Consider the following 20,298-nt stretch of genomic DNA (forward strand, 5'->3'; position numbering starts at 1 on the left):
GCAAAGCTGATGTCACGGTATGTGTGTATATATGTGTGTGTGTATATGTATGTATATATGTATGTATATATATATATATATATATATATATATATATATATATATATATATATATATATATATATATACACACACACATATATACACACATACCGTGACATCAGCTTTGCTTTGTCTCCATCTACTGGTAGAGATGCATAACCCACTAGTGTGGATTAACCTGTCTGAATGCTAAGAAACCAATTTATATATATATATATATATATATATATATATATATATATATATATCCTCTATTATATATATATATACACACACATACCGTGACATCAGCTTTGCTTTGTCTCCATCTACTGGTAGAGATGCATAACCCACTAGTGTGGATTAACCTGTCTGAATGCTAAGAAACCAATTTTTTCACTTCTCTTGCATGGGAAAATGTGACATCAAATTCAATATATATATCTATAATATACCCCTGCACTGACATCAATGACCGCTATTCTCAGTCTCCAGCAGATGGTCATGCATTTTTCTACAGGGAATTGCTTGTTACCTCTAATTTCTCTAGGATTTCTCGTCAATTACAAAAAATCCTATTTAGTTCCATCTCAAACCTTGTCGTTCATTGGGGCAGACTTGGACACCTTGCAGGCAAAAGCCTTTCTCCCTCAACAACGAGCGCTAACCCTTGTGTCTCTCGCTCAGCATAAAGCAACAGCTCGCCAATTCCTCGTCCTTTTAGGACACATGGCGTCCTCAGTCCATGTCACACCAATGGCCTGCCTGGCCATGAGACTCATGCATTGGACTCTGAGGTCACAATGGATTCAAGCTGTTCAGCCTCTGTCGACCATTGTCCACATCACAGACTCACTCAGTCTTTCTCGCCTGGTGGACAAATCACAACAATCTCCTCCAGGGTCTGCCCTTTCAAGTGCCAGATCCTCAACTCATTCTCACCACCGACGCTTCCAACCTCGGGTGGGGAGCCCATGTGGACAAGCTACAGACACAAGGGTCTTGGTCTCCAGGGGAAGCCAAACATCAAATAAACTTCCTAGAACTTCGAGCAATGCGATATGCTCTCAGGGCTTTTCAGGAACGCCTGTCAAATCACGTCATCCTGATTCAGACGGACAACCAGGTGGCCATGTGGTACATCAACAAGCAGGGAGGCACAGGCTCCTTCCTTTGTCAGGAAGCTGCACAAATTTGGTCGGAAACGCTCTCCCACTCGATGTTCCTCAGGGCCACCTATTTGCTGGTGGACAATGTCTTGGCAGACAAACTGAGTCGTGTCTTCCAGCCACACAAGTGGTCTCTCAACCCCTCTGTAGCGACCCTCAATCTTTCGCCAATGGGGATACCCCCAGACAGCCCTCTTTGCGTCCCCTCAGAACCACAAAGTGGACAACTACTGCTCCCTCATTCGGAGCGAGCGCTCTCAGCCCAGAGATGCATTCTCCCTCTCGTGGGCAACCGGCCTGCTCTATGCATTCCCTCCACTTCTTCTTCTTTCGAAGACTCTCGTGAAACTACGTCAGGACAAGGGAACCATGATCCTGATAGCACCTCACTGGCCACGCCAAGTCTAGTTTCCTATACTCCAGGATCTCTCCATCTGCAGGCACATTCCCTTGGGAATGGACCCGCATCTGATCACTTAAAACAACTGATGCCTACACCATCCCAATCTTCGGGCCTTGTCCCCGATGACATGGATGTTGAAAGGTTAATCCTTCAACCACTTAACCTTTCAGATTCGGTTTCTCGTGTCCTGATTGCTTCGCGAAAACCTTCCACAAGAAAATCTTATTCCTATAAATGGAAAAGGTACACATCATGGTGCACTTCGCAGTCCCTTGATCTCTTTTCCTGTCCAATCCAAAGGTTTTTGGACTATCTCTGGCATTTGTCGGAGTCAGGTTTAAAGACCTCTTCCATCAGAATGCATGTCAGTGCGGTAGCCGCCTTCCATAAAGGTGTCGGGGATGTCCCTAGATCAGTACAACCCCTCGTAACACGCTTTTTAAAGGGCTTGCTCCATATCAAGCCACTTTTACGTCCTCCGGCCCCTTCTTGGGACCTTAATCTTAATCTCTTATCACATCCACAACACGTCCCATTTTATACCAACATTCCCCCTCCTATGACGACCGCCCCGACTCGCAGAAACCTTTTCTCGTTTTTTGATTCGGTATCAACCGTCCCCGTTCAAGATTGGCATACAGTCATATATCTAATGTATAATATATTTATTGTCTTTTTATTAAGTTATTGTTCTATTTCAATTTCTGTTATACTGTTATGAATTTAAATGTAACTGGTTTGTTATAATGTAAACCGGAGTGAAGGCAATGTCTGCTATACCTCGGTATATAAACGAATGCTAAATAAAATAAATAAAATAAATAGTTCTTGGTCTGCTCATGAAACCACCATTCGAGCCTCTTCACTCCTGTGACTTAAAATATCTCAAATGGGAAGTGATTTTCCTTTTTGGTTATCACTTCAGCTCGCAGGGTTAGTGAGTTACAGGCCCTAGTTACCTATCCGCCTTACACTAAACTCCTGCAGGATCGGGCGGTACTCCACACTCACCCTAAATTTTTGCCCACGATAGTTTTGGAGTTTCACATTAATCAATCCATCATACTACCTACCTTCTTTCCCAGGCCCCATTCCAATCCAGGGGAACAGGCTCTGCATACCCTTGACTGTAAACGGGCTTTAGTGTTCTACCTAGACCGTACACTTGCCCACAGGAAGTGTACTCATTCGTTTCTTTCCATCCCAATAAATTAGGGCAACCTGTGGGTTAGCAGACTCTCTCCTTCTGGTTGGCGGACTGCATATCTCTTTGCTATCAGCAAGCAGGTATTCCTTTTCAAGACCGTGTCAAAGCACACTCTGTGAGGGCCATGGCGACTTCAATAGCACACTTACGATTGGTGCTGCTTCCTGACATTTGCAGGGCTGCCACCTGGAGTTCTCTCCACACTTTCGCAGCCCACTATTGCTTGGACAAAGCCGGAAGACAAGATTCCATCTACGGCCAGTCTGTCCTGCGTAACTTATTTCCAATGTGACATACCTACACCCTTCCGCCTGCCCAGTGGGGTTCAGGATGCCCTCTACCAAATTCCACCCAAGTTGTTGTGCCTGTTGCACGCCGTTGGGTATATTTGGTGCATATTCGGACATCCTCAGCTCGGTACTCGCCCATATGTGAGGACTAACATCCTGCTTGTCCTGTGAGAAAGCAAATGTTGCTTACCTGTATCAGGTGTTCTCACAGGACAGCAGGATGTTAGTCCTCACGAAACCTGCCTGCCGCCCCACGGTGTTGGGTTCGTAACGTTTTTTTGTTTTTATTTTTTGGCACTGCCTGTAGCTTTCAAATAAGACTGAAGGGGGATCCCTGCTGGCTGCAGGGTTAGTGCCATGCTGGGCATGCCCAGTAGGGGCCAGTCAAAGTTCTGGAAACTTTGACAAGTTTTCCGTGATTGGGCTCCATCCTGATGATGTCACCCATATGTGAGGACTTAACATCCTGCTGTCCTGTGAGAACACCTGTTACAGGTAAGCAACATTTGCTTCGTTTCGACACCCTCCAGGGCAAGGTGTTTCTCACGAATGACAGGATGTATAAATTGCAGCAACATGTGCGTCTCTTGTTACAGCTTCCAATACCTAGAGTGTGGGATTACCTACAAGTTCTGGGGTTCATGGCTTCAATGTTGGAATTGGTGCCTTGGGACTTCGCTCACTTGAGACCGTTGCAGAGACCTTCTGTTGCTGTGGAACCCAGTGTCTGAGCAATACCAGGTGCCCCTGCCTTTGTTGCAGCGAATCAGGTTCAGCCTGCAATGGTGGTTGTCGGAAGACAACTTACAGAAGGGGATGCCCCTCGAAGTCACGGATTGGGTGATCGTGACAATGGATTTGAGCCTTCAAGGCTGGGGAGCAATGTGCCTGGTCATGCGGTGCAAGGAACTTGGTCCTTACCCAAACGGTCATAGTCTATCAATCACCAAGCGACAAGGGCAGTCCATAAAGCGTTGTTGGCATGCCAGTCCCTGGTGCAGGGGAGAATGGTTCGAGTCTTTTCGGACAACGCCACCACGGTGGCATATCTTAATCGCCAGGGAAGAACCAGGAGTCCGGCCGTGGCACAGGAAGCACACCTCATCTTTGCTTGGGCCGAGCTTCATCTGGAAGGCTTCGTAGCCTCATGTGGCAGGCGTGAACGTGCAGGCAGACTTTCTCAGTCGTCAACAGCTGGATCCCGGGGAGTGGGAACTAACCCGGGAGGGTTGGAATCACATTTGTGCCTGATGGGGAGTTCCCAACTGGACCTCATGGCGACCCATGTCAATGCCAAGACGGACCGGTTCTTCAGCCGAAAGAAGGAAATTGGGGCAGTAGCAGACTCCCTAGTCTGCAAGTGGCCAGCCGGAATCCTCCTGTATGCCTTTTCTCCATGGCCCCTGATTGGGCGCATTCTCCAGCTCCTAGAGGACCATCCTGGTTCGGTAATTCTGGTGGCACCAGAGTGGCTACGGTAGCCGTGGTTTGCGGATCTGGTACGGGTGGCGACAGACGGTACGTTACACCTAGCTCATCTGCGACAAGGGCCCATTTTTTCAGATTGGAAGGATCACTTCTCTCGCAGTCTGGTGTTTGAGAGGCGGCGGTTACAGATGAAAAGTTATTTGGAACAGACTATTTCCATCCTGCTTCAGTCCAGGCGGCCCTCTATGTCTATGGCATACGCTCGAGAGCGGAAGGTGTTTGAAGTCTGGTGTGACCAGCAGGGTGTAGTGCTGTTGTTGCTGACCATTCCTCAGGTCTTGTGGTTTTTGCAGCAGGCATTATCTAAAAGTTTGGCTTATAGTTCCCTGCGTGTTTAGGTTTCAGCCCTGAGATGTCTCCTAGCGTGGGTAGGTGGCAGGCCTGAAAGAGGTGAAGCACCTTCGTCCTTTTCTTAAGTTATGCCCGGAGTGGAATCTCAATCTGGTGTTGAGGGCGCTTTGTGATCCCCCTTTTGAGCCTCTGGGACATGCTTCCTTAAAGGACCTCACCTTGAAGACTGTGTTCTTGGTGGCCATCTGTTCCGTGAGACGTATTTCAGAATTGCAGGCTTTTTCCTGTAGGGATCCCTTCCTTCACATTTCAGCTGATAGGGTGTCCCTGCGCACGGTCCATTCCTTTTTGCCAAAAGTGGTGTCTGCCTTTCATGTTAATCAGCCCGTGGAGTTACCCGGATTCCCTGATTGGGCTCTTGACCCCGCTATGGGAAGAGATCTTCATCTGTTAGATGTCCGCCGGGTTCTCCTTCGGTATTTGAAGGTCACTGACTCTCTTCGAAAATCTGATCACCTTTTTTTGTGCTCTTTGGAGGTCCAAAGAAGGGTGAAAAGGCATCCTTGGATCGCTGGCTGAAGGAAACAATTTGCTTGGCCTACATCGGGAAGGGTCGCCCCGTCCCGACTGTTTTGAAAGCTCATTTGATGAGAGCGCAAATTGTTTCTTGGGCAGAGTGTCAGTTGTCACCTGAGGAGATTTGTAGAGCTGCAGTCTGGTCTTCCCTGCACACCTTCACAATGCATTATCTGGATGTTAGGGATCTGGACCAAGTGCTTTTTGGGGTGAGCATCTTGCGAGCGGGTCTTTCGGGTTCCCACCCGGTATAATGTGGCTTTGGTACATCCCACTGGTTTGGACTGATCTAGGTATGTTCAGGAAAGGAAAATTTTGTTTCTTACCTGCTAATTTTCGTTCTGTAATATCACAGATCAGTCCAGGATCCCGCCCTGGTGGTACTGCCGAAAGACTGATTTACATAGCGGTTAGCTGCTGTACATAGGGAATCTATCAGAATGATTCTATAATATTTTGGGTTTTGTTATGAATTGTAGTTCAAACCTGATTTTCAGGTATTTGGGTCATTTGTTTCGGACCCTTGAGGGAGTTTTTTCCTGTTTGCCCTTGTTTTGGGAATTTGATAGTTTTTTTCAGTTATGCTTTGCTTGGGTATCGATAAATACTGATGAGTTGCAGGTGGTACACTTGGGATACCTGTGCCTCTAAGCTTTGCTCTCTGACTCAATCTACTGGTGGCAGTGCATAACCCACTGGTCTGGACTGATCTGTGGTATTACAGGAATGAAAATTAGCAGGTAAGAACCAATTTTCCTTTCCCTACAGACCCCAGGCTGGCTGGTATACATGACGCATATAAGCCTCCAGATTTAAGGAATTCACCATCGGGAGTTGATAGTGCAGGGGCTCTGCAGTGCAGAGGACTCTCTGGGGCATCTCTCTTATCTGGAAGAGTGTGCTGTTTGGCTGGCATGCTTGCGGTTCGACTGCTTGCAGGGTCAAGTGGACTGATTGTCAGACTGACAGTGGTTTATGTCAATTGCCAAGGATGCGCGAAAGGCCGGCAAGTGTTTCAGGACATAGTCCAGCTCAGGGTCCAGGCGGAAGTATATCTTCAGGAGATTTCTGCTTTACACGTTCTGTGAAAGGGCAATGTAAGCCGATTTTTCTCAGCAGGCAAAACCTGGATGAAGAGACTGGGAGATGTCAGGCGAGGTGTGCCAGCTCATAGTGGCCCTCTGGGGTCTACTGTTTTTAGACTTACTGTCGATATCCCACAGCGCGAAGAATCTTTGCTTTTTCCATCGCAGTAAGGATCAGAAGTCCTTGGTATCTATTTCGTGCAGGAGTGACCATAAGGTAAGCTTCCGTATGCCTTTTGTCTGTGTTGGGCAGAGTGATTCGAAAGTTCACCGGACACAAGGTGTTTGTTTTCTGGTGGCTCTAGGTTGACCCGGGAGGCTGTGGTATTCACAATTGTGGAGGTTCCAGCCAACTCTCCTTCCGGTTTACTATCCACTGGGACCTGCTATGAGAGGGACTTGTTCTTCACAAAGTTCCAGCTTGATTTTCTTATGGTATGGTCCTTGAAAGGGCCTGGTTGCTGAGGTGTGGGTTTTCCACTTTGCTTCAAGCATGGAAGCTTTCCACTTTAGTTTTCATTAGTTTGGAGTGTGTTTGAGACTTGGTGTGAGATACGAGGTGTGCTTTGATAGATCCCATCTGCAGAATCTAATAAGAAATAGTGGATGCCCTACAGGTCGCTTTTTTCAAACAAATGGTAATGGAACACACGAGAGGAGGAGCTATACTCGACTTAGTGTTCACTAATGGAGATAACGTCTCTGATGTCCAGGTGGGCGCCCATCTCAGCACCAGTGATTATCAAACGGTATGGTTTAATATCACAAAAAGGATACAGAAAAGAAGCACAAAGACCCAAGTTTTGCAGTTCAAAAACACGGGCTTTGATGAAATGGGGAAGTACCTGGAGGAAGAACTAAAAGGCTGGGAGAACGAGAGAGATGTGGACCAATCTAAAAGGAGCAATTACCAAGGCAACTAATCTATATGTTAGGTTTCATTTTTCTTTTGCTTTTCTTTACTTTTCTATCTGGTTCTCAAAGGAGGTGGCTGACAAAATAAAGGCTAAAAGAATAGCGTTCAAGAAATATAAAAGATCCCAAAGGGAGGAGCACAAAGAAGAATATCTGGTACAACTGAGGGAGACAAATTAATCAAGATGGCAAAAAGTCAAGCAGAAGAGAGGATTGCCAAGGAGATAGAGGTGACAAAACATTTTTCAGATACATCAGTGAAAAGAGAAAAGTTCAAAGTGGTATAGTGAAATTGAAAGGAGGAAAGGATAAATGTGTGGAGAGAGCCGAAGAAATGGCAGAAATATTAAACGAATACTTCAGTTCGGTGTTCACTAAAGAGGACCCTGGTGAAGGACCGTCGCTGCTTAACAAGGAACTGGAGGGGAGTGGAGTAGATGTAACTCCATTTATAGTAGAAAATGTATGGGAAGAGCTGGAGAAACTGAAAGTGGACAAAGCCATGGGGCCTGATGAGGTTCATCCCAGGATACCGAGGGAGCTCAGAGATGAGCTGGCGGGTCCGCTGTTTGACCTGTCCAATAGATCCCTAGAAACGGGAGTGGTGCCGAGTGATTGGAGAACAGTGGTGGTGGTCCTGCTTCACAAGAGTGGGAACAGAGAAGAGGCTGGTAACTACAGACCGGTTAGCCTCACTTCGGTGGTGGGAAAAGTAATGGAGTCGCTGTTGAAAGAGAGAATAGTGAAATATCTACAGTTGGGACAATTGCTGGACCACAGGCAGCATGGATTCACCAGGGGAAGGTTCTGTCAGACAAATCTGACTTTTTGACTGGGTAACCAAGGAATTGGATCAAGGAAGAGCACTCTGTCATCTACTTGGATTTCAGCAAAGCCTTTGATACGGTCCCGCACAGGAGACTGGTGAATAAAATAAGAAGCTTAGGTGTGAGTGCAGAGGTGGTGGCCTGGATTGCAAACTGGTTGAAGGACAGAAGACAATGTGTGATGGTAAATGGAACTCTCTGAAGAGAGAGCAGTTTTAAGCGGTGTACCGCAAGGATCGGTGTTGGGACCAGTCCTGTTCAATATATTTGTGAGCGACATTGCGGACGGGATAGAAGGTAAAATTTGTCTTTTTGCGGATGACACTAAGATCTGCAACAGAGTGGACACGCCGGAAGGAGTGGAGAGAATGAGACTGGATTTAAGGAAGCTGGAAGAGTGGTTGAAGATATGGCAGCTGAGTTTCAATGCCAAGAAGTGCAGAGTCATGCATATGGGGAGTGGAAATCCATATGAACTGTATTTGATTGGGGGGGGGTGGAAAGGCTGATGTGCACGGAACAGGAGAGAGACCTTGGGATGATTGTTTCGTTGACTTCAGATCATTAGACACTATGTGACAAGGCGATAGCTAAAGCCAGAAGAATGCTGGGCTGCATAGAGAGAGGAATATCGAGTAAGAAAAGGGAAGTGATTATCCCCTTGTACAGGTCCTTGGAGAGGCCTCACCTGGAGTACTGTGTTCAGTTCTGGAGACCGTATCTCCAAAGAGACAGACATGGAGGCGGTCCAGAGAAGGGCGACCAGAAAGGTGGAGGGTCTTCATCAAATGACTTATGAGGAGAGATTGAAGAATCTAAATATGTATACCCTGGAGGAAAGGAGAAGTAGAGGTGATATGATACAGACTTTCAGATACTTGAAAGGTTTTAACAATACAAACCTTTTCAGTCAGGGAACAAAATCAGCAGAACCAGGGGTCATGATTTGAAACTCCAGGGAGGAAGACTCAGAAGCAATGTCAGGAAGTATTTCTTCACGGAGAGGGTGGTGGATGCCTGGAATGCCCTTCCGGAGGAAGTGGTGAAGACCAGAATTGTGAAGGACTTCAAAGGGGTGTGGGATAAACACTGTGGATCCATAAAGTTTCTAGAGGATGTGAATGAAGAGTGGGTGGCTTGCGGGAATGACGGCTACTGCCTGGAGATAATATCCTTATTCAATAAACATACACACGGTTAATGCGACTCCAACAATGCTCTAAGCTTCAACAGCAAGAGGAAATGTGGAAAAAGATTTGCATTCACAAAAAGCAGGGAGTAGCTTGCTTGTTACGGCGGTTACTACCCCAAACCAATAAGCCTGATACTTCACTTTCAATACATATCCAGCATAGCTCTCTGCTTCAACGGCAGGGGAGAAAGACCGATACTTCACGCATACCCAGCATAGCTCTCTGCTTCAACGGCAGGGGAGAAAGACCGATACTTCACGCATACCCAGCATAGCTCTCTCCTTCAACGGCAGGTGGAATGAAGAAAAGTGGATCTATATACAGACAACAAGCAACAATGACTGAATTACATAGTCTGGGTAAACAAGCATGGGTGTAGCTTGCTTATTGTGGCGGTTACTACCCCTAACTAATTAAGCTAGATATTCACTTAGATGCAGTTCCAACACTGCTCTCTACATTAATGGTGGGGGTGGAAGGGAAGTAGAACCAAAAGGTTACTAAGAGCCAAGACTAAAATGTGTGAAGCTTGCTGGGCAGACTGGATGGGCCGTTTGGTCTTCTTCTGCTGTCATTTCTATGTTTCTATGTTTCATTTCTATATTTCGCAGTTCTTACTGGATGGGTTACTTAAGGGCTTGGCCTGTAACTCCTTGAAGCGCGGGTGGCAGATCTTACCCTGTTCCAGGGTCAGGTGACTGGTAGACCCTTGTCAGCTGATTCGGATGTGATCAAGTTTTTGAAAGGGGTGAAGCATCGCTGTTCCCTGTTTTGGTTGCCAGTGCACTTATTGATCCTTAATCTGATTCTAGAACTTTTGGGAAAGTTCTCTTTTTGACCACTCTGTAGTCTTCCTTGAGGTTACTGAGTTTGAGGAGGAAATCATGGCAATTTTTTCTGCATGTGGTTTTGTGCTGCATTCTCTTCGGCCGGGGACCATTCCTGTGTGTGTCTCCAGGGGTGGTACAGCTTCGGTCTATTCAGTCTTTTTTGCCAAAAGTGGTCTCTAACTTTCGCTTGGATCATTCAATTTCCCTGCCAGTGCTGGACAGGGAGATGGAGTGAGATATGAACAAATATTAAGAACATAAGAAATTGCCATGCTGGGTCAGACCAAGGGTCCATCAAGCCCAGCATCCTGTTTCCAACAGAGGCCAAAACCAGGCCACAAGAACCTGGCAATTACCCAAACACTAAGAAGATCCCATGCTATTGATGCAATTAATAGCAGTGGCTGTTCCCTAAGTAAAACTGATTAATAGCCATTGGGCCTTGGATGTCAAGAGGCATCTGATGAGGTAGTTGGAGGTTTCTGAACCTCTCAAAAACACTGACTGCCTGTTTGATATCTATGGTGACAGTAGACAGGGTGAGTCGGAGTCGCGAGCTACCATAGCCCGCTGGATTAAAGAAGTTATCTCAGTCTCGTATGTGAATACTGAGCAGCTGTTAGCTAGATGAGTTAGGGCTCATTCCACTAGTGCTCGAGCAATGTCATGGCTGGAGCTTCGATTGTTGTTTCCTGTAGCGTTTTGCTGAGTTATGACATTCTCCATTGTGTACTTTTCCAGGTATTGCTGCCTGGATGTGCAGACCTGAGAGGACGCAGCTTTTGAGCATGGGGTGTGGGTTGGACAGACAGCAGCCTCCCGCCCCATTAGTGAGTGATTTTGGTACCTCTCACTAGTATGGATGAACCTGTCTGAATTCTAAGAAATGAGAAATTACTTCTTACTTGATAATTTCCTTTTCTTTAGTGAAGACAGATTAATCCACCTTCCTGCTCTTGGCTGCCAATCCGTGGTTCTAGTGTACTGAGTGGCTGCGTTTCCAGGGATGACTGGGAACTGTCAGGTTTAGTCCCTAGATTAGTAGTGTTACACTCCTTGTCAGAGCTCAGTGTTCCCTGATATGAGTGCTCGTCTTTTGCTAGTTATAATAAAGTGCTGTTAGTCTGTCCACAGAAGGCAGGTGGGCTGACGTCGGTGCAGGGGTATATATGTATACAGAGACATCAACTTTGCTCTGTCAGCATCTGCTGGTAGAGGTGCATAACCTACTGGTGTGGACTAACCTGTCTTGTGGCACTTGTGCTACTGGTGGTTTATTTTTTAATACTTTATTCACCTTTTTGCATTGACTTGATGACTTGGTAGTCACAAATGTATTAAGTCCCATAAAAAGGTGTTACCACTTGGTGAAACCTTTTTTAAACTTCTATGTATCGGGTGGGGAAAAAACCCTGCATTTATATTACTTTATATATGATCTATGAATCTGCTTTAAAAAGATAACTAGCCTTGTGATAGTAACTGTTAGCACCATCAAATTCAACTATCTAAAACTAATAAATAAATCTTATTTTCCAAATCTTTCTTAGCCTTTATCCCCCCTCTTTCCCAGCTGGCATTGCTTGTAAAAGATGAAGTGTCTCTGGTACCCCAGTGTGAAATTTGTAAAAGTTCTTAAACTCAATCCTAGTTTTGTGATTATGAGATTTAATGCTTTATATTCTGTATGTGGTTTTATGTATTTTTTAACATATAATTCATTAGGTTGTTTTATTGGATATGCAGAATACAAGTCATGGGCTATCTTACAAGAACAATTGTGGTCAAATTAATTGCATAATTCATTTCATCCTGTTCCAGCCAATTCTAGACAAGTGGCTTATACCAGCAGATGGAGGCAGAGAACAGTATTCTATGTTGACATCATCGCCACTACTTAGAGGTGGTGCAGCACAGGAGCAACTCTGTAGTCTCTGCTGTAGTAGGTGGAAGGATTGGGGTTTTTGCCTTGCAGTCTGGATCACACAAACACTATCAAAATGACTCCTAACTATAGCTTATGTGAAAATATGAAAAGCTATATTCAGTATAATACATGAACAGACACTTATTAGAACATCTGTAACAATAACAAACAAAACAATTATATATCAGCACATGAGTAAGGTAAACTATCTTCCCCAGCTAACAGGGAAATATATACACAAATGTTCTAGCAATACGTGATCACTTTCCGTAGAGCGTCCATGAGGCTCCCCAGACCAATGACAGGAAGTGTTGTCTCAGTGGGTGGTCTGTAACTGTACTGGAGATTCTTTTCTTTGCTGAGATGGTCTTGATGAAGTGGTCTGGTTCAGCTCTTGGCAGAGAATGTGCCCATCCCACTGGGAGCTAGGGTCTTATCCCTATTTCTGGACATGCGCTGTAAATTTGTTTTGTTTCCTAACTCTCCTGAAGTATTGCCAAACTGAGAAAAACTACTGCGTATGTCAGGACAACTCTGAAATGGTAAACTGTTTTCACTATTTCTAATTGCCATTTTCCTAGCATCTAGATAGATTCAGGACCAGTGCACCTCTACCAGCAAATGGAGACTGAGCAAACTGTCGTCACAGTATATATATATATACTCCTGCAGTGACATCAGCCTGCCAGTATTCTCTGTCTCCAGCAGATGGTGGACGTGCATTTCCCTACTGGGGATTACTTCAAAATTTAGAGGAGACTGAATTGGAGATTTGAGCTGCCACTCTCTCCTGCAGTGATACCAAATGGTTCCTTCCCCAGTTGAGAATTCCTGAGGTGAGTTCCATGGTCCCTCTGAGTGCCTTGGTTCAGTAGCTGGTTATTCGGTCAGCATGGACGACTGATTTAAGCAGCTGAAAGGTAGCGGTTGCAGGAAGTTGAGTGCAGCGGTGATGGTATAGGCCCTCTCCCCACCATAGCCAGAGACTGTCTCTTTACTTGGGGAAGGCTGACCTCAGTTAAGTTTTAAAAAGAAAGTCAGGGAGAGTGGGAGGGGTTGTAGGACTTTCTCCAGTCTCCGTGCTCGGCGTGCTGTTCAGATGTTCATTCCCACTCATGTGGGGGTTAGGAAAACTGGGCAGCCTGGTGAGTTGAGCAGCCCGGGTGGGCTAGTTCCCATGTTTAAGCTTGTTTGTCTGTTGCTGGGTAGGCCACAGCAGTGTTTTCGAACGCTTTTTTCCCTCTGCGTTTGGCTGCCCTCTACAGAACCGTCAGTGTGCGCAAGTGCGTCCAGCTGTGTTCAGATCGTGTGCCCAGTTTCTTTAGGGCACGCTGCCTGTGTGCGCATTCTGGCACATATTGGTTGTGCGCCCAGGTTTGGGGCGGTGACATTGCGCTTAGTATTGTGGCACATAGACTGGGATGCATAAATATTGTAATCCTAAATTTTTTCTGTGGGAACTCTACTGGAAGCACATCTTCAGTCGCCTGTTTAAGTGTACTGACTGACTAATAGTGCCAGTAGCTAAGAAACCTAAGCGCTTTTCCCTCTGTGCTACCTGTCATATTCAAGTATCTCAGCCTGGAGTGGCCTCTTAACTTGTGCCAGCGCTGCTTAGAGGCTCAGGGAGAATTATCTTCTTCTGATTATACTAAGCCTTACCCACCTTGGGAACAGGAGATTGGGGGGGGGGGGGGCGCCTTCTCTCTTATCAGAGGTCGGTCAAGATCACATTGGATCAGTGAGTCCTGGAGGTGATGCAAGAAGGATATGCACTGGAGTTTCGCAATGCTCCTCAGGTCGTGCTCTTGGTGTGCCTCTGCCACTCCCCGCAGAAGCAAGTGGTAGAGTGTACACTGTCAAGGCTCCTCAATCTGCAGGCTGTGGTTCCAGTACCCATGTCGCAAGAAAATACGGGTTGATATTCCATTTATTTTGTTGTGCCCAAGGAGGGCTCCTTTTGTCCCATCCTGGATCTCAAAAGGGTCAACAGTCATTTGCGTGTGACTCCTTTTCGTATGGAAGTATTACGCTCAGTGATAATGGCCGTGCAGTCTGGAATTTCTGATCTCCTTTTATCTGTCAGAGGCATACCGCCATGTTCCCATTCAATTGGAGCACCAATGTTTTTTCTGCATTTCATGATGTTGGGGTGTCGTCATAGTTTCATGTGCTGCCTCTTGGTCTGGTTACTGCTCCCAGAACTTTTTCCAAGGTTGTGGTGGTGGCACAATTGAGAGAGGATGGGATCCTAGTACACCCATATTTGGACGACTGGTTGATTCGGGCCAAGGAGCTTGGTTGGGTAGTGATCCTAGCCAAGAGCAGTCTTCAGCCATCTCCTTCATTGGAATATCTGGGTGTTCAGTTTGACAAAGCAGGGCAAAGTTTTCCTGACAGAAGCTCGTGTTTAGAAGTTCACAGGTATGTCTCTTGGTGAGCACAATATGCCTGACAGTGTGGTCCTATCTGCAGGTACTCTGGAGGAAACCCTGGAAATGGTGCCGTGGGCGAGGGCGCATATGCATCCTCTTCAGTGCTCCCTGCTGTCTTGTTGGAACCCGCAGTCTCAGGATTGTTCAGTTCCGCCTGCTGACTTCCTGCCGATGGAAGTCTTCTCTCAACCTCCATTGGTGGTTGCAAGTGGCTCATCTGAGAGAGGGAGTTTTCCTGACATCACCGGACTGATTGGTACTCAAGACATGTGAGCCTCCAGGGTTGGGGAGTTCACTGTCAGGAAATAACTGCACAAGGGCACTGGAATACAGAAGAGTCTCTCTGGAACATCAATTGGCTGGAAGCCCAAGAGGTCCGGTTGATATGCTTGCAGTTCAGCAGCAGGCTGCAGAGTTGAGCCGTCAGAGCAATGTTGGACAACACAATGACAGTGGCTTTCATCAATCGGCAGGGAGGAACCAAGAGCCAGCAAGTGTTGCAGGAGATAGACCAACTTATGGAATGGGCAGAAATACATCTTCAGGAAATTTCAGCCTTGCACATTGCAGGAAAAGACAATGTAAGAGCAGACTTTCTCAACAGGGAGATTCTGAACCCAGTAGAATGGGTATTGTTGGACAAAACATTTCAACTGATAGTAAATCGCTGGGGTCTTCCATTTCTATACCTGGTGATTTTTCTCTCAATGCAAAGGTTCCTCAATTCTTCAGTTGCAGGAGAGAGATGAAGTCCTTGGGTATTGATGATCTCATGCATGTCTGGCTCGAGGACAAGCTGTTGCATGCCTTTCCCCCCGTGGCCCATGTTGGGCAGAATAGCTTGGAAGGTCAAAGGGCATAGGGGGATTGTGCTCTTGGTAGCACTGGATTGGCCCAGGAGACCATGGTATGCAGATCTGCGAAGACTCCTGGTTGACTTCCCCCTCTGTCTTCCGGCGCACAGGAATATTGCAGCAGGGACATGTCCTTCATGAAGATATGACTCTGTTTTGTTTTATAGTATGGCCCTTGAGAGGGCTCGCTTGTTAAAACATGGTTATTCTACTGTGGTGATTGCCACCTTGCTACAAGCACAAAAGTTCTCCCCTTGCTTAACCTAGTGCGGGTTTGGCGAGTGTTTTGAGGCTTGGTGCGAAGATCAAGGAGTGCTTCCTCGTTCAATTACGATCCTGCTCATTTTGGAATTTTTGCAGGATGGGTTGACTAAAGGGTTGGCCTTTAATTCCTTGAAGGTACAGGTAGTGGCTTTTGCCTGTTTCAGGGGCCAGATGAATGGTGAATCCTTAGTCTCATCCTGATATGGCCAGTTTCTTGAGGGGAGTGAAACATCTTCATCCTTGCTTGCAGTTACCGGTTCCTTTGTGGAATCTTGATCTAGTGTTGGATTTCTTTGCAGTCCCTTTGTTTTGACCACTGTGTAAGCTTTCATTATGGTTACTGACCTTAAATGGTGTTTCTGATGGCAATATGTTCTGTGCATTGAATTTCCAAGCTGCAGGCCTTGTCTTTCTGCAACCTCCTTGCACTTGTGTTCAGAGTGGATCACATAGTAAATATCATAAAACTTAATACAATATATGATGTTAAACTTAAGAAAATTTAAATTTAAAAAATAATATTAAAATCACAAATCATACATATTTCAAACATACAAAAAGTATTCTAATTATAGAAACTGGCTTTTTACTCTATGCAAACGCTTCCTTTGAATAAAATTGCCTTAACACCTTTTTTGAATGCCTTAATATCTCTTCCCATACCTGCAATGGCAAGTCATTCCATGAAGTAAGTGAGACAACAGAAAATGCCTTTGCACATGTAAACTGATGTTTAAAATCCTGATTAGCAGGGACTTGCAACAGCTTTTTTTTTTCCCTTCAGAACATGAGCGTGCCGATATATACAACCAAATCTTTTTTTGAAGTATGTAAGGACACTGAATGCAGCAATTTATGTGTAATTGCTCATAATTTAAATCTGGATCTATATTTGATATCCAATGCAGTTCACTCAAAACTGGCCTGATATATTTTGATAAACCCATGAGTATCCATGCAGCTGCATGTTGGACCAATTGTAAGGCATGCAATAAATCGTCCTGGAGCTGTTCACGCAAGCTGCTACAATAATCTGTGTCCTAAAACTAAGGTCTGGAGCACTGTTCTAAACAGTTCAGTTGGCCATCTCCCTTACTTAGGGTTCATAGTTAACTGTGAATCCAGTAGAATGCTGAAATGTCTTACCTCTGAGAAGTATCGAAATGCCTTTTCTGGAACTGGAAAAATTCCATTTGTGTCTCTGGGAATGTAAAACGTTATATCATGTGTATGCAGATAATAGTCCAGCCTTAGCCCCCTTGAGGATTGCCACCAAGGGGGGGGGGGGGAGAGAGATTAAAAAGAACAGCAGATAGGGCTGAACCTTGAACTCCAGAAGCTAATTCCTGCCACGAGGAAACTTCACCTATTTGAATTCTCTGCCTTCTGCAAAAAAGCCCCAAACAAACCCCATTTACAGACAACACTAGATATTCCAATTCTTCTAACGTGTGCAAGGAGGCTCTCATGTCTGGTATCAGATGCACTAGAAATATCTAATTGGACAAGGATCCTAGACTGTCTTTCCAGATTTCGAAAGTGTCAAGAAGTGACAATAACTCTGTATTATGTTTCCTAAATCCAAATTGGTTGTCAAGTACATTAGTCTTTCAGATAATCATCCAACTGCAGCAGCAATCTCTTGGAGCTTCAAAAGAAGTCTATAGCTGTCACTAACTGATTTACCATTATTCTTCAATGCAGGATGAACCGTAGCTTGTTTCAGTCTATTTGGAACACTTCCGTCTACAAAGGAGCTATTAAAATTCTTTACAACCTCAAATGAATGTTTCTTTATATTTTTTACAATAAAAAAAGGGCACAGATCCAAAGGAAAGAGGATCCTAATCATGCTACTATAGTAGTAACCTCTTAATGCAAGTGGTCTAAACACTTGACATCCATGTGCATATTTAATTATCTGTTTTTATTCTGTAAATATACATTCCCTATCTGCTTCTGAAATAATATTTTGTCATGGAAATCAGTGAAAGTTTGTCTGGGAAATCTGCATTCTCCACCAGTGTCTTAGAAGTCAATTGTTTTACTAATGAGAACAGCTGCTATTAGTGAAGGAGGCTAATAACGTAGAAAAATATTCCTTTTTTATAGCCTGACACTTCTCTTTTTTTTCAATAACTCCTGGTAACTTGCTTTTAAGCTTGTTCTCTTTTTCTTGCTTCATCTCTCTTTAGCTCTCTGGATGTCCTTTCTGAGCTCAATTTACTGGAAAACTAGGGTACACACTTTGTATCTCCAAATCATTTACAAGGATCTTGAGTAACCAAATGGATCAGATCAAGGATCTTCCTTAGTTGCAGAGTCTATTTTATGAGCTCAATTTTGATAACATAAGTCCATAGTGTTACCTGCCATAAGTGTTGGATGTTACTAATTGTACACAGTCAATGGCTGTGATAGCTGATAAAAAGCACGTCTGACTAGAACCAGCATTCTTCATATAAATATTAAAATCTCCTACAATTATAAAATTATGGTACTTAAGCGCCACCATCATTAGAATCTCCAACAATCCATTAAAGCTCTCAACTGGTAAATGTGATGGAAAATAAGACCTCCAATCAAGCACTCTCACTGGGTGCTTCAGCCAGTGAGTGTTTGTAGCTCCAAATTTTGAATCTTCACTCTTCCTATGAATTATCAATACACCACCTCCTTGCTTTAATGGTTGTGCTTTCTGTTTGTAACTGTAGCCTTCTTGGCAAACATTTAACAGCACATTATGGCCATAATATATGCTTCAAGAATATAAAAATGTATTCAACTTATGTTGGTCAATAACATCTAATATATATTCTTCATTTCTTATTGAATATGAATTCATGTATCCCATATGTAAACAATTCTCTCCCTTTCGTTGAACACTTAGAAGATGGTATTGTTTATCTCAAGCAGAGCTCTCATCTCAACTTTCTTAACTTACTATAGCTTGATGAAAAAACATTCGCCCATCTCCCACAAATTACAGGGGTTGCATTGGCCATATTAATAAAAATAATTAACCACATTTCTGATGCTAACGATCATATGACTCTCATATGCACCATAAAACCACAATGAACATAAAGAGTTTTAATACAACTCATAAGGAAAGCGCTTTGGCACAATAATTGTGCTCCTGTTTTTAAGTAAAAAAACAAAAACAGTGGTGCTGTATCCCGGGGCCCACAAAGGGGCAGCCCCTTAGGCGAAGGCTTGCCTGAATGGGTTGCCTTTTATGCTATACTGAGGCATCTCAATATAACCCATCATTGACTCTAGACGAGGGCTTTCCTCTCACCAGTGGCAGATCCTAGGTACAGCAGAGGTAAAGTGATTCAACAGTTATAAAGTGCATTATGAAATTTTCCAAGGCAGCAGAATGGCCAGTTCCAGGTGGCCTAAATGGGCCATGTTTTCTGCGATACTGAGGTGTCTCAATATTTTTTCATTAACACTGGACACAGGTAACCTTTGCTCTTTCTCTCCTTAAGGGGAAAGGTAGTTATAGTGCTCGCTGATAATGCGACAGTAGTGGAATGTGTCAGCAAACTAGGAGATATCCAATGTCTAGGGGTTCTGAAGAGACAAATCTCTTCTCTTGGGTGAAGGAAAATCTCCAACTCTTGCCAGTGGCTCATTGACTCTCCCTCTTTTCAACCTTCTTTCATTCATTAATCACACCCCCTATTTTTAACATGTGACACATATCTTGTAATACATATCCCATTTTTCCCCCTCATTTGTTATATTTTGTTACATTGTATCCACTTTTTATTTTCAAATTGTTATATGTAAACCAATGTGATGGCATTAGCTGAATACTGGTATATAAAAGCAAATAATATTGCGGTTCAGGATGACTTACTAAACAAGACACTATGCTCAGCCAAGATGCCTTTCAGCAGATAGTGCTACAGTGGGGCATGCCTCAAATATATCTGGCAAATCACAAGAAAACCCAAGTACATTGCAGGGAGTGTGGAGTCAAAGGGCTACATGCCCTAGTTCAGCTTTGGTGAAGAGGGGAGTTGTGATATGTATTTCCCTCTGGCTGCTAATAGGAAAACTTTCTAAGAATAGTCTGAGCGCTCACATCATCCTAGTGGCACCAGATTGGCTGGCTGAGCAGGCCTCTTCCAGAGGCTTGAGGTTCTGGGATTCATGGAAGATCCTTCTCGGTTTTCTTGTGGCTTGACTGAATGGACAAATATATCTTTTGAGGAAGAAGGGTTACTCTTGGTAATCTCTACTCTATTGTATGACCTCAACTTCTCTGGCTTATGTTCAGGTTCAATGTCTTTTTAGGCTTGTTGTAAGGAATGGTCAGTTTCTCCTTGGGGTTTGGATATCTCTGGTAGTTTAGCCATTTAGGCTTGAGGAAATGGTTAGTCTTGGACTCTTTGAAAGTACAAATAACTGTTATCTCCTGGTTCAGAGGTAGGATCCATTTAGGTAGCTTCTTATCCAGATGTCCTCCTTTTACAGAGTGAAGAGGCTGTAGCTACCATTTAGGCTAACAG

At 44.5% G+C, this 20,298-nt stretch overlaps 1 protein-coding gene across 3 annotated transcripts in view; it reads left to right on the forward strand.

The window, feature by feature from the left end:
• The window catches only part of MELK (maternal embryonic leucine zipper kinase), a 265,917-nt gene that overhangs the window by 138,364 nt on the left and 107,255 nt on the right, over positions 1-20,298 (forward strand). The gene's annotated exons all lie outside the window — the stretch shown is intronic.

Source organism: Rhinatrema bivittatum, chromosome 8 (genome assembly GCF_901001135.1).
Source record: "Rhinatrema bivittatum chromosome 8, aRhiBiv1.1, whole genome shotgun sequence".
NCBI classification, from domain to species: Eukaryota; Metazoa; Chordata; class Amphibia; order Gymnophiona; family Rhinatrematidae; genus Rhinatrema; species Rhinatrema bivittatum.